We start from the raw sequence: 16201 nt of genomic DNA on the forward strand, positions 1-16201 counted from the left end.
GTCTGTTCATTTCCTTTGCCCATTTTTTAATAGGATTATTTGTCTTTTTGTTGTAGAGGTGTTGGATTTTCTTGTAGATTTTAGAGATCAGACCTTTGTCTGACTTGCAGTGTCCAGAAATTTTTTCCCGGTCTGTATGTTCTCTTTTTACTCTCTTGGTGAAGTCTTTTGATGAGCATAAGTGTTTAATTCTTAGAAGATTCCAGTTATCTAGCTTATCTTCTGGAGTTTGTGTGTTGTTGGTTATGGTTTTTATCCTGTTAATGTTGTGTATTAGGGCCTCTAGCGTTGATCCTATTTTTTTCTTCTATGAACTTTGTAATTTTTGGCTTTATATTTAGGTCTTTGATCTATTTTGAATTAGTTTTTGTATGTGGTGTGAGGTATGAGTCTTCTTTCATTTTTTTGCAGATGGACATCCAGTTTTGCCAGCACTGTTTGTTAAAAAGACTGTCTGTTCCCCATTTGATGGACTTTGGGCCCTTGTCAAAGATCAGGTGACTATAGGTGGATGGATTTACATCTGGGTTCTCAATTCTATTCCACTGGTCAATGTATCTGTCGTTGTACCAGTACCAGGCTGTTTAGACTACCGTAGCTGTATAGTAGTTTCTGAGGTCAGGTAGTGGGAGTCCTCCTACTTTATTCTTTTTCTTCAATAGTGCTTTACTTATCCAGGGCTTCTTCCCTTTCCATATAAAGTTAATGATTAGTTTTTCCATCTCTTTAAAGAATGTGGTTGGTATTTGGATGGGGATTGCATCGTATTTGTAAATTGCTTTGGCTAGAATTGTCATTTTCACAATGTTGAGTCTACCTATCCATGAGCATGGTATGTTTTTCCATTTATGTAGATCCATTTGGGTTTCTTGCAGTAGTGTTTTGTACATTTCTTTGTATAGGTGTTTTACATCTCTGGTTAGATTTATTCCTAAGTATTTTATTTTTGTAAATGGTATTGTTTTCCTGATTTCCTTTTCATCATTCTCTTTATTGGTGTATAGGAATCCAACTGATTTTTCTATGTTCCTCTTGTAACCTGCTACTCTGCTGAATCTTTCTTTTAGTTCCAGTAGTTTTCTTGTGGAGTCTTCTGGGTTTTCTATGTATAGTATCATATTATCCACAAATAGGGACAGTTTAACTTCTTCATTACCAATTTGGATGCTCTTTATTTCTTTTTCTTGCCTTATTGCTCTAGCTAGGATTTCCAGCATAATGTTCAATAGGAGTGGTGATAAAGGGCATATTTTCATACTCTCTCCATTAAGAATGTTGGCCATTGGTCTTGCATAGATGCCCTTTATTATGTTGAGAAATTTCCCTTCTATACCTATTTTATTGAGAGTTTTTATCAGGAATAGTTGTTGGACTTTGTCAAATGCCTTTTCTGCATCAATTAAGATGATCATGTGATTCTTTTTTTTCCTTTGATTTATGTGGTGGATTACATTGATTGATTTTCTAATGTTGAACCATGCTTCCATACCTGGTATGAATCCTACTTGGTCGTGGTGTATTATTTTTTTGTTATGATGCTGAATTTTATTGGCTAGAATTTTGTTGAGAATAGATTACAAGACATTCTACCAGACAATTAGCTGGGATTCTTCAGAGAGGTCCCTGTTGTGAAAGACAAAGAAGGAAGGGAGACTAAACTAGATAAATGGGAACTAAAAAGACATAACCAAATTCTAAAAACCTTGGTTCAAGAAAAGGAGAGCTATAAAATATTTTTGTGATGATCAAGAGAATTAGAAGTGTGTATTAGAAGTTACTACCATGCCAATGCTAACTTTCTTAGGTGTGATAACAATGTTGTAGCTTTGTATTTAGGGATGAAATGTCAAGATACTTGCAATTTATTTTCAAATGTTCATAATTAATAATGAATAAAGGGGAAAATTATATGATATATTTATTATAGTATTCTTAAACTTTTCTCTAAGTTTGAAATTTTTCAAAATGAAAAGTTAGGGGAAATAAGAAACTAGAGAAATCAATACTATCTGCACGTTTTGGAGATAACTCTCTATCATAAGTAAGAAATATCAAACCAACCCACAGCCAAGTTGATTCTGGCTCATAGCACCCCTATAAGATAAGGTAGAACTGCCTCTATATGGTTTCCAGGGCTGTAAATGTTTACAGAAGCAGACTGCCACATCTTTCTTCGGCAGAGCTGCTGGTGGGTTCCAACTGCCTACTTTTTGGTTAGCAGCCAAGTGTTTCAGCCACTGCACCACCAGGGCTCCTTTTGTAGGAAGTATACTGGTTCCTTTTTACAGTTTCATGTTTCTCTATTTGTGAATATTTACATTATTTTTAACCTTTTTTTTACTATAAACAATGGTATAAAAATAATACTGTAAATACATCTTTTCAACATGTGCTAGTGTATCTTTAGGATAAATTGCAAGGAGAATTGGTAAATTAAAGTTGTTTCTTGATTACTGCAAGTAGGCACTGAATGTCTATGCAAAACAATTACTTTTACAAGTCGCTGGTGTTCTGGACCAACATAAGATAACCCGTTGCTTTCTCCTGTGGAGGAGCTGGTGGGTTACAACCGCAGGTCTTTCAGTTAACAGCCTAGCACTTAACCACTGCAGTACCAGGGCTCCTCGAATGTAAAATAAACCAGTTTAAAAAGCAAGCCTCTGTAATTCACAAAGACGAACTGATTTCTTTACTTTAATGGCTTAATCCAAGGCTTGAATTATTCAACTTTACATACAAAACATCTAACAAAATGTCTTGTACAAAATGGATGTGGACATTCATCATCTAAGTTTGAATGAATGAGTGAATGAATGAATGAAAGCTTGTAGGAGCATTAACTGTGGAACTATAAAATAAACACATCCTCCCTCCCACATTCCGAAGAGGCTCTGAGAATCTTAATGGCATCTCACTGTAACACACTCACAAATTAGAGGCCGAGGCGCATCTCTCATGGACTTCATCCAAGTCACCAAAATGACTTCCTTGTAATGGACTCCCAAGACAGAATTATAGTGTAGCAGTTGGGAATTTAAAGTTTATAAAACCCTGTGAATTCTCCAGCTCCTTGCCTACTCCCTACCACTGCTTCACAGCTTTTTTTTTTTTTTTTCCCTTGCTCTGCTAGTCTGTAATCCTCCACTACTTTGCTCACGTCAATGATATTTAGAGGGTGTTATGGGTTCAATTGTGTCCCCCCAAAAGATATGCAGAAGTTATAACTTCTATACCTGACAATATAACCTTTTTCAGGGCTATAGGGTTTTCTGTGCAGACATTGTCAAATAAGTTAATGAGGTCACATTGGAGGTAACCCCTTCTAAATGGTGTCTGATCAAAGAGGAGAACAGACATGGAAAGAGTCACACTCAGGGGAAAGGCTCCACAGGAAGATACATCTACAAGCCAAGGAAGGCCAGAGATTGCCAGCAACCGTGAGAAGCTAAGGGAGAGGCATGGAACAGTTCTTTCTTAGAGTCCTCAGAAAGAACTGACATGGCCACTACTCTGATTTGAACTTCTAACCTCCAGAACTGTGAGACAATACATTTCAGTTCTTTAAAGCCATCCGCTTGTGGTATTTTGCTACTGTAGCCCTAGAAACTAAACCAGATGGAGTGGCAAATTTTTTAAATCTCACCATAGCTGGGCCTGTTGAGGGTAGAGTATAAGAGACCTTGAGCCAAGTCACTGTCTTTCACAGTTTCTACTTTATTATCTGTAAAATAAAGAATTGAGGTTTCTTCCCACATTCTGTAGCTCTTCGGAGAAATCAAGTTTCAATCAAATCATGAGTGGTATAATAAGCACATAAGAAGGAACAAAACTTGCATGAAAATATCCACAAACAAAATGTAGCAGGACATCAGAGAGAGGTGGAAGGCTTTCTTAAGTCATTTTCCTAAATGAGCTTCTTTGCCCAATTTTAGTCATTCTGGTCCTTGTAGGGAAGTAAGTGGCATACAAGTCTTGAGTATAAATCTGCTCCCACACACAGAGGTCTGTTGTCCCATTGCAACATGTCATTGATAGTGTACAGACATTGTTTGTTGAGGATGTGCTGTCTATAAGGTTCTCTAAGAGCTTAGGCACACCAGAAAACTTTCTGAATTCCATCTCAACCCCAGAGCCTCTGATCTGCCTCATCTGTAAAATAAGAGATATCGTTGCCAGACTTACCTATTCCTCCAAGTTCATCACCTTGTCAGGAACCATTTATTATCCATCAAGTCTGAGTCAGGTGTCTATAACCCAAAGGTTCTCCCCTCAGGTCCAAGGAAGCATGCACTATGGTTTTCATACATGATAACATTATGCTGAGTGAAATAAGTCAGACACAAAAGGACAAATATTGTGTGATCCCACTTATATAAATTATCCAGAATGGACAAATGCATAGAAACCAAAGTTTATTGGTAGTTACAAGAGGTGGGTAGGAGGGGCAGATAGGAAGGTGTTATTTAAGGGACACTAGTTTATGTTAAGGATGATGAAAAATTTTGGAAATGGATAATAGTGGTTATGGTTGCACAACACGGGAAACATAAATAATGTCACTGAATTGTACATATAAAAATGGTTGCAATGGCAAATGTTTTGTTATATATATTTCACCACAACTAAAAAAGTTTCAAAAACGATTTCTAGAGGAGAAGAACCAAACCGATAAGAATACATCCCTTCCTGGAATGTGTCCAAGGAACTGGCATAGACAGCAGAGGAAAGAGAGACTGAAGGAGGACATGACAGTCATTTACATATCCACCAAGACTATTAGGTGGGAGCTACACGGGACTGGTTCTTTATGGGCCCAGAGACCAAAATTTCAGAAGTGAAGATTTAAGAGTGACAGATCTTGGTTCAGATTGAGGAAGGACTTTCTACTAAGTAGAAATTCCCAACAATGGAATAAATTTCCTTGTTGTTTATTAATGAGTCCCAAAGAGTGTTATGAATTCAAGAAAATATTTGAAGGTAATTCTCAGGGATGATGCTGGATGAGAGACTGAAGCCAGAAAATTCTAAGGGCTGGTCCAAATCTAAGATTCTAAAATCTAAGCAAGTAATTTTTGCCAAATTTCCGTGAAGTAGTTTAATAATAATTATAATTTAATCAGACTTAAATTACATTTTCTATCTTTATAAAAATAGAGAAAAGAAAACTAATAGAATTCACTATGAGATTACTTAGATTAAGAAAAACAAAATGTATGATGATCAATGAAGAAAATTAAATGTAAAAAAATAAGACTGCAAAATTCACGGTGAGTCAAAAGCACCTTACTGAAAGCAAAGTGTGAAGGTATATCAAAGACTATAAAGGTCCAGTGTTTGGAAAAAATATATAAATCCTGCATAGGAAACTGAAAAAATATGACCTATTCAAAACTAAAGGGCAATTTTTTTCCATGAACTAAAACTACAAATTTTACTATATACTATCCTATAACTTTGCAAATCACAAAACAGCATGAACAAAATTAACAGGAAAACATCAAACAGGAAAATTTGTATATGTGAAGATACACACCCACCCACATTTATGACAAAGTGTTATTAATATAAACAGCCATTCCACTCAATAATTATAATAATAGAAAACTATATAGTAGGAATGGGTGTCAAGTATTTTATACATTTTATATCATGTAATCATCATAAGAAACCTATGAGAAAGGTGCTATTATCACCATTTTACATACAAGAAAAGTGAGTTTTAGAATTGAAACAAGTTTCCCAATACCTAACTAATTAAGTGGCAGAATTTAAACTCAATGTATGCGAGGATATACCCCCATCGGCCTTAATCAACATAATAAATGGAAAATAATGCTCTAAAAGAATGCTCCGTGCTCTAAAAGAACACTCAGTGAGCATAGACTATAGATACAGTATTTTTATGTAAATAACACACGCTTTCTACATTTGTTTGCCAACCTCAAGGTATTTTTGTAAGTGCGCTATGTTAATTTTTTTTACAGCAACATGTTTTTAAAACATTGGCGTAACTGTGCTTACGAAAATGCCTCAAGAGGGATCACGCTGTTGGCAAACAAACATAGAAGGCGTTCATTATTTGCACAAAAGTACAGTAGATACAGAATGAAGGCTAAGTATAAACATGATAACAAGGACTGCAAAAGGTCAAAAGAAAGCCACAAAGGAAACCACATAACGTTGTTATTTTAACAATAATGATTTTTTAAAATTTCAAACTGTATCAACAAAGCACCCCAAATATTCTAACTCTCTCATCTTACATAATGGAAGTAAATAGATACTATTTCATTTGTGTGATACTTACCGTTTGCAATATGCGAATTTGAATATTTTTAATGCAAATATAACTACTAATAGTATTTGTGTGGATAAGAGAAAAATAAATTTAAAGGAAAGAGCAAGAAAGAAGAATAATTAAAAAAATAGTGGAAATGAGACTAAATATTTTAGCTAGTTATTAAATGGGTTAAACTCTCAGGTCAACAAAGAAGAATTGGAAATAAGAAACAAAAATATATAAGAACACTTTCAAATAATTTAGTATAAGCTTATCTAATGAGTGATTTAGAATAATAGTTAACTATTTTGGGAAAAAAATAAGCAACAGTACCTCCCTATGGGGTCATTATGAGTCAGACTCCAGTCGACAGCAACGGGTTTGGCTTTTTTTTTTTTTAACCTCCTTATAGGAGTCCCTGGGTGATGTAAATGGCTAACAGACTGGGCTTTTAACCAAAAGATTGGCATTCTGAGTCCACCCAGAGGGACCTCAGAAGAAAGGCCTGGCTATCTACTTTTTTAAAAAGTCAGTCATTGAAAACCCTATGGAGCACAGTTACACTCTGATACACACGGGGTCACCCATGAGTTGGAGTCAACTTGATGGTAACCTGTACCCCCTTCTACCAACCGTTCACCAACATAAATGCCATTCGTGTTGGTGGTTCTGGTGCCTGCCTGTCATTTACTATGCAGAATATTTTACAATGAATTTCAGACCTCAGTCTTCCAAGTTAAATTTCAACTCAGCATCCATAACCTCTGGGTGGTATTTTACTCAACACATAAGGTGTGATTATATCAACTAGGCCTTTCTTCCAAAATCTGCCACCCCTTAGCAGAGAGCCCCACATTCCCTTCAGGGATGGAAAGAACCAAAGCCAGGAGTCGTGTGATGTTGTAAAGGGCTGTTCAAGTGGCGTACCGCAAGGGCCAACTGGGTGGTTAAACAAGCGGCAAGACTTTTCTTCCTTCTATGCCACAAGTAAACCATCTGCTTATGACATTCTAACCAATTTTAAAGAAGGACAACTAGGTTAGGAAGAGGGAAATACACTGAAGAAAAATAAATACAGCCCAAGTGTGGTTTCCTGATGACAGCAAAAAAAATTCCTGTATTTTTAAGCAAATAACATTCGAGTTGTGCTTTTTTTTTTGCCAACTGTGCTCTCCCTGTGAAGTATTTTCGTAAGAGCAGTATGCTAATTTTTTACATGTTGCTGTAAATGAGAATTTGTCAACCAAACATTTACAATGTAGACAGAAAAACATAAATACACAAATATGGAAGGTTTATTGATTGTAATCTATATTAAGGCTTTATCATTTTTAAAATTTTTTATGAACTTACTGTTCCTTCCAAACAAATGAAAATTATGTCTATTTTATTACTGATTTAACCCTTAATCAGAAGCTTTCCTCAATCTACAAACTATCCATAACATCAATTGCTTTGCATGTGGCTTTTAAGCCAGAAATTGAAAGAATATATTAAACCTATTTAAACATTTTCTTTTTCTGCATGGGTTTTTCTGTGGAAAAATAACATTTCCACATTTCGAAAATTCTGATCTTACATGAAGTGAACATCATCTCCAAAACACAGAGTTCCTTACACAAATAGTGGTAAGACATTTCTTATTTTCTTATTGAATCACTTCAGCAAAGGGTCAAAATATTACTGCTTCAGAGTAAATCCCACCAGATATTTGAGTTATTTTACGTAAATACATTAAACACTTCAGAGATAAACATATTGCCTACAAGAACTGGAAAAAGCTCTTTAACAATGTGTAAATTCCAGACCAAAGATTTTATAAATTATCCAATTGAACAACTTTTCCATAAACTAATAAGGAGTACAAGAAATATTGCCCTAAATTTATCTATTATTTTTTGTTGATTTAATATAACCAGACTTCTAAATGAGGTGGACAAATATTCTTCACCTGACAAGAACACTGTAACATTTGATGAAGGATGGAAGGAAGGGAAGAGAGTAAGAAGAGAGGAAGTCAGGGAGGGAGGGAGAATTAAAGAGAAGGAATGAAGGGAGGGAGACAGGAAAGGAATAAGGAAAGGGAGGGATGGAAAAAAACAGACGAAGGAAAACACTGACAAGTAGATGTTTCTACAAGGACAACAGACAACAGTGGAGTGCAATTGTGTGCTTTCTGGCTGACAAATAATGCTAATATGAATTGTGAGTGATGTGAACCAGCTTCCCTTACTATGCGGCATGGGGCCCTGCTTGCATTAATGCCTCTTCAGTTTTCGTAGACAAATGGTGAATGGTATAAGGCAACTAATAGTGGAATCCTAGGGAGAGTCAAAATCCTCACATACAATTTACTTCTATTAATTTGAAAATATTGTTAAAACTGTCAGAAAAAACAAACTTTAAGTTCAACAACACACAACTGACCTATATCATATGTTGGACTAGTTTTATAAATCCCACTGACCAAATTATTAATCAGCAAATGAATTTTGCAAGCCTTAATTTTCTTTCTTTTTTTTTTTAATCGTTCGTTTTCACTTCTTACTAAGAATTTTTTTTTTTAAATTGTACTTTAGATGAAGGTTTACAGAACAAATAGTTTCTCATTAAACAGTACACATATTGTTTTATGACAATGGTTAACAACCCCACAACATGTCAACACTGTCCCTTCTCAACCTTGGGTTTCCTATTAGCAGCTTTCCTGTCCCCTTCTGCCTTCTAGTCCTTGTCCCTGGGCTGTTGTGCCCCATTAGTCTCGTTTTGCTTTATGGGGCTGTCTAATCTTTGGCTGAAGGGTGAACCTCAAGAGTGACTTCATTACTCAGCTAAAACGGTGTCTGGGGGCCGTACTCTTGGGGTTTCTCCAGTCTCTTTCAGGCCAGTAAATCTGGTCTTCTTTTGTGAGTTAGAATTTTGTTCTACATTTTTCTCCAGCTCTGTCCTGGACCTGCTGCTGTGATCCCGGTCAGAGCAGTCAGTGGTGGTAACCAGGCACCATCTAGTTGTACTGGACTCAGTCTGGTGGTGGCCGTGGTAGCTGTGGTCCGTTAGTCCTCTGGACTAATCTTTCCTTTGCATCTTGTTTTCTTCATCCTCTCTTGCTGCTGGAGGGGTGAGACCAGTGGAGTATCTTAGATGGCTGCTCACAGGCTTTTAAGACCTCAGACGCCAAGCCTTAAATTTTCTCATCTGTCTAACTAGACATTAGGAAGTGATGAGTTCTGAGGTATTGATGACAAACCTAACAGCTTATAATCTCTTATCAAGTGGAGATGCTGACTACTGAGTGGTTTTTTTTTTCTCCTTATATAAAATTGCTTTTTAGATAGGACTGGAGATATGAGTCCACCCAGAGCTCAAGAGGTGCTTAAGAGCTCGGCTGCTAACCAAAATGTCGGCAGTTCGAATCCACTAGTCACTCCTTGGAAACCCTATGCAGTAGTTCTACCCGGTCCTATAGGGTCACTATGAGTCAGAATCGACTTGACAGCAAAGGAGTTTTTGTTTTTAGAGCTCTTCAGAAGAAAAGCCTAGTGATCTACTTCTGAAAAATCAGCCAATGTAAAAGCTCTGGAGCACAGTTCTACTCTGACACACATGGAGCTACCATGAGTCAGAGCCAACTGGACAGCAACTGGTCGTATATATATATATATATACACACATATATATAAACCCATATGTACACATATCTACATAAACATATATATACAATTTTAAATATTATCTTTGTAAAAATTCTTAAGTTTAAGATTAAGACTTAAGTCACTACTTTACAGCAGGAAATCTCTGGAGCAATATTAGTCTACACAACATGCCTACCGATGACCTGGTCTAGCATTCATTCCATCTGTCATTCAATTAACAGTTATTTATTAAGCACCTATCATGGACAAGGGACCAGACACTTGTCTTAACACTGGGAACAAGGCAGAGAACAAGCAGGCAAAACAAAACCAAAAACAAAAACCCTGCCTTCTCGGGGTTGACCTTCTAGCAGGGAAGGGCCGACCATAAGCAAAACACACTAGTAAATAACCCAGTAAATAACTGAAATAATGCATAAATAAAATAAATATTTATAAATATTTGTTATTATATGTTATGTTTACCTAAAATATTTAAATATTTATTTATAAATAAAATAATAATAAGGTTGCAGCAAAGAGTTCTGAGGGTATGGAGATTGAGAGTGGTAGGGGGGACATAAGGTTGAAATTTCCTAAAAGACACAACTAAATGGATGAACTTGTGAGGAGGAAGATGAGGCGGGGTGAGAAATGTTCTGGGTTTATTCATTAATTCATTCACCTCTCTTCCAACTGTCATCTTGGACTGATGTTTAATGGCTTATATTTCCACAAGGTCCTCAATTGTCCCTTCTATGGATTATATAGCAAGTGACCAAATTACTTTTTTTAAGACCAGACTTTAGTGAAGTCAGAAGACCAAACAGCTCAAGTATCTTAGAAACTCAGCATTCCTTCAGCTCTCAGAGGGGTTTACAATTAAACATACGAAGTCAACATGCATAATAAAAATATATACTTTAAAAAATAAAATACATGTTAAAAGCATAGTCATGTAAGCGTATAACAATGTAAATTCTTACATTTGCAGATGGAGTGCTTTCCTCTTATCACCCTGTCTGGTCTGCTGCAAGAGTCTGGCTATTTTTTTGGAATGAAGTGGAAGGGTTGTTTTGCAAAATGTCTGTTGCCATTTTCCAAGTGGTGCTGCCAGGTATCTAAAAAAATGACCTGTTGTGTACTAGCCTGGGATCCCCTGGGTGGTGCAAATGGTTAATGTGCTTGGCTACTAACAGAGACGTTGGAGACTTGAGTCCACCCAGAAGTGCCTCGGAAGAAAAGCTTGGCAATCTACTTTTGAAAAATCAGCCGTTGAAAACCCTATACAGCCCAGTTCTACTCTGACACACATGGAGCCGCCATGAGTCAGGGTTGACTTGATGGAAACTGCTCCTGGCCGTGTCCTGGAGCACTGTTCTGGCCCTGACATTTTCCCAAGAACAGACTCTGGGCATGATCTCTCTTTTCCATGCCAATGATGAAGAGGGAGGCTCATTCTGTGAGATTAATGCTGAGGCCTCCATGTATTAGCCTCAGGCCTTGGAGGCTCCTCTAGAAAATGTGGACTAGGAGAAAAGATAACTACTGTCATAAAATAAATTTACAACCTTATTATCCGAGTCAAGCCTGTCTGCTCTTCTGTGTTTTATTTTCTTCAAAGTTTGCTCAGGTGACCTATGTTGGATGTTTGTCTGGTTGGTAGGTCTGCCTTTGTGGGCTGGATTTTTTTAAATGAAAGTAATGTATGTTATGGTAAAAAAAAAATTAATTCAAACAGTCTGGAAGGTATATGATGATAAGTCAAATGTCTGTCCATACATCTTCCCTTGACCCCTTCCTGGTTCCCAGAGGTACACACCATTAACTCTGTCTCTCTAGTGTTATTTTTCAGAATGGTATATATAGATATGTTGGTAGTTGTTGTCAGTTACCATTGAGTTGGTTCTGATTCGTGCAATGCTATGTACAATAGAACAAAATGTTGCCTGGTCCTGTGCTATCTTCACAATCACAGATGTGCTCAAGTCCATTGTTGTGGCCACTGTGTATTCTGAGTGATTTCAAACCTAGGGGGTTCATCTGCCAGCACTCTATCAGACAATGTTCTGTTGTGATTCGTAGGGTTTTCATTAGCTAATTTTCAGAAGTAGATCTCCAGGCCTTTCTTCCTATATATAGATATAAACCTGTTGCCGTCGAGTCGATTCCAACTCAGAGATCCTATAAGACATAGTATAACTTCCCCATAGGGTTTCCAAGGAGCAACTGGTGGATTCGAACAACTGACATTATGGTTAGCATCCGAGCTCTTAACCACTGCACCATCAGGGTTCCGTATAGCTAGATAGGTAGATAGACAGACAGACAGACAGAGAGATAGATACGTTGTTACTGTTGTTAGGTGCTGTCAAGTCGCTTCTGACTCTTAGTGACCCTATGTACGACAGAAAGAAACACTGCCTGGTCCTTTACCATTCTCACAATCGTTGTTGTGCTTGAGCCCATTGTTGCAGCCACTGTGTCAATTCATCCCGTTGAGGGTCTTCCTCTTTTTCACTGACCTTCTACTTTTCCAAGCATAATATCCTTCTCCAGGGACTGATCTCCCCTGATAACATGTCCAAAATATGTGAGATGTAGTCATGCTATCCTTGCTTCTAAGGAGCATTCTGGTTGTACATCTTCCAAGACACATTTGTTTGTTCTTTTGTCAGTCTATGGTATACTCAATATTCTTCACCAGTGCCGTAATTCAAAAGTGTCAATTCTTCTTCAGTCTATCTTACTCATTGTCCAGCTTTCGCACATGTATGAGGTGATTGAAAATATCACGGCTTGGGTGAGGCACACCTTAGTCTTCAAGGTGACATCTTTGCTTTTTAACAGAGGTCTTTTGCAGCAGATTTGCCCAACGCAATCCATCATCTGATTTCTTGACTGCTGCTTCCGTGAGCGTTTATTGTGGATCTAAGTAAAATGAAATTCTTAACAACTTCAATCTTTTCTCCGTTTATCATGATATTGCTTAGGATTTTTGTTTTCTTTTTTCTTTGAGGAGATAGTTCTTCCCCAGTTGTCTTTTGAGTACCTTCCAACCTGAGGGGCTCATCTTCCAGCACTATATGAGACAATGTTCCGCTGCTATTCATAAGGTTTTCACTGGTTAATTCTTTTCAGAAGTAGACCTCCAGGTCCTTCTTCCTAGTCTTTCTTAGTCTGGAGGCTCAGCTGAAACCTGTTGGCCATGGGTGATTGTCATAGATTGAACTGTGTCCCCCAAAAATGTGTGTATCAATTTGGCTGGGCCATGATTCCTAGTATTGTGTATTTATCCACCATTTTGTCATCTGATGTGATTTTCCTATGTGTTGTAAATCCTGACTGTACAATGTTAATGAGAGGGGATGGGCAACAGTTGTGTTGATGAGGCAGGATTCAATCTACGGAATTGCATTGTGTCTTGAGCCAGTTTATTTTGGGATATAAAAGAGAGAATGAAGCAGAGACAGGGGACCTCATACCACCAAGAAAGTAGTGCCAGGAGCAGAATGCGTCCTTTGGACCCCAGGGTTCCTGCATGGAGAAGCTCCTAGTCCAGGGGAAGATTGATGAGAAGGACCTTCTTCCATAGCTGACAGAGAGAGAAAGCCTTCCCCTGGAGCTGACACCCTGAATTTGGACTTCTAGCCCACTTTACTGTGAGGAAATAAATTTCTCTTTGTTAAAGCCATCCACTTGTGGTATTTCTGTTATAGCAGCACTAGATAACTAAGACAGTGACCCTGCTGGTATTTGAATATCGGTGGCATAGCTTCTACCATTACAGCAACATGAAAGCCCCCACAGTATGACAAACTGATAGATGCATGGGGGAGATAGATATAGTGAGATATAAATATAGCTGCAAGTGTATACATACTGAAAGAGAGATTAGGTAGGATAGATTATTTTCAAGATGATACTAATATGTTGTTGCTGTTAGGTGCCATCGAGTTGTTTCTGACTCATAGCAACCCTGTGTACAACAGAATGAAACACTGCCCGGTCCTGCGCCATCCTCACAATCATTGTTATGCTTGAGCCCATTGTTGCAACCACTGTGTCAATCCATCTTGTTGAGTGTCTTCCTCTTCTTCGATGACCCTCTAGTTTGCCAAGCATGATGTCCTTCTCCAGGGAGTGATCTCTCCTGAAAGCATGTCCAAAGTATGTGAGACATAGTCTCGCCATCCTTGCTTCTAAGGAGCTTTCTGGTTGTACTTCTTCCAAGATAGATTTGTTTGTTCTTTTGGCAATCCATGTTATATTCAATATTCTTTACCAACACCATAATTCAAATGCATCAATTCTTCTTTGTTCTTCCTTATTCATTGTCCAGCTTTCACATGCATATGAGGCAATTGAAAACACCCCAGCTTAGGTCAGGTGCACCGTAGTCTTCAAGGTAACATCTTTGCTTTTCAACACTTTAAAGAGAAGGTCTTTTGCAGCAAATTTGCCCAATGCAATGCGTTGTTTGACTTCTTGACTGCTGCTTCCATGTGTTTTGACTGTGGATCCAAGTAAAATGAAATCCTTGACAACTCCAATCTTTTCTCTGTTTATCATGATGTTGATTATTGGTCCAGTTGTAAGGATTTTTTTTTTTTTTTTTTTTTTGGCTTTAACAAAAAGAAATTTATTCTCTCACAGTCTAGGAGGATAGACATCTGAATTTAATATGCCAGCTCCAGAGGAAGGCTCTCTCCCTCATTGGCTCTGGGGGAAGGTCCTTGTCGTCAGTCTTCCCTGCTCGAGGAGCTTCTCAGCACAGGGACCTCAGGTCTAAAGGACACGCTATTCTCTTGTCTCTTGTTTCTTGGTGGTATGAGGTCCCCCTGTCTCTCTGCTTGCTTTCCTCTTTTATATCTCAAAAGAGATTTTCTTAAAACACATCCTAATCTGGTAGATTGAGTCCTGCCTCATTAACACGACTGCTGCTGATCCCACCTCATTAACATCATAGAGGCAGGATGTACAATACATGGGAAAATCACATTAGATGACAAAATGGTGGACAATCATACAATACTGGGAATCACTGACTAGCTTAACTGACATATATTTTGGGGGGACATAATTCAATCCATGACATTTGGCCCCCCAAAATTTGTGACCCTACCACATGTAAAACACATTCACCCCATCATATCACAGCAAAAGTCTTAAATTAATTCCAACTCCAAAATCCAAAAATTCTTTTTCATCTGTAAAATTCAGAAGACAAGTTATCTGCTTCCAAAGTACAATGGTGAAACAGGCACGAGCTAGACATTTCCATTACAAACAGGAGAAATTGGAGGGAAACAAGGGATAACAGTCACCAAGCAAGTCAGAAGAACACATTACATTAGCCTGCAAGGACTGAAAATAATCCTCTGTTCTCTGAGACCATTTACACGATGCCCTCCAGACTCTAGGTATTGGCCACACTCTCCGGCTTCTGAGTGGAGGTCCCCTGGGGCCTGGGCTTCAGCACCTCCTTCCAGGCCCACTGGAACAGAATCACTACTCTCTTGAATTTGGGTGACCTCATTCTCCTAGTCCACCTGGTGGTGACTCCAACCTTTGAGACCCCAGAGGTCGTGATCCTACTCTTTGAGACTGAGGCAGCTCTGCTTCCTGTGTTCCTTGTCTCTTCAGCTTCTGCTGCCTGGTTCCTTGGCCTCTTGGCCCCTTGGGTCTCACTCCCCACATTTGCCCTGCTGGGGCAAGTGTTCCAAATCTCTTTAGCTATGCCGGTAGGTTCCTATAGACACACCACTCTTCCAAAAATCTTCAGCTGTAAGGCACTCAGCTCTCTTTCCCGTGGGTCGGCAAGCTCAGCTCCACCAATAAGTGATTGAAGGCACCCCATTCTACCCAGCAAGCCTCCTGCACAATGGCACTCAGCACTCTTGCTCCATGGGTTGGCTCCAGGACTGTCTTCCTCTGGTGTCCTGTTTCGGCTGCTGCGGTTTCTCTGTGACTGCCATTTCTCTGCTGCTGTTTCTCGTCATCTGTGCAGTCTCCAATGTAACAGCTCTTCTCATTTCCTTCTGAGTCCTCACCAGAATTGTCTTCGATGTCCATAATTACACCAACAGTCTTTTAAAGGCAGTCTAGGCTTTTACTGTTAGGCACTGTAAAACACTGCCAGCTTCTACCAATTCACAGTTTCAAAACTGCTTCCACATTTTAGGTATTGGTTAGGGGAGCATCCCACTGTCAGTACCAAATTCTGTCTTAGTTATCTAGTGCTGCTATAACAGTAATACCACAAGTGGATGCTTTTTTTTTTTTAATT

Source organism: Trichechus manatus, unplaced genomic scaffold, assembly GCF_000243295.1.
Source record: "Trichechus manatus latirostris isolate Lorelei unplaced genomic scaffold, TriManLat1.0 scaffold00040, whole genome shotgun sequence".
NCBI lineage: Eukaryota > Metazoa > Chordata > Mammalia > Sirenia > Trichechidae > Trichechus > Trichechus manatus.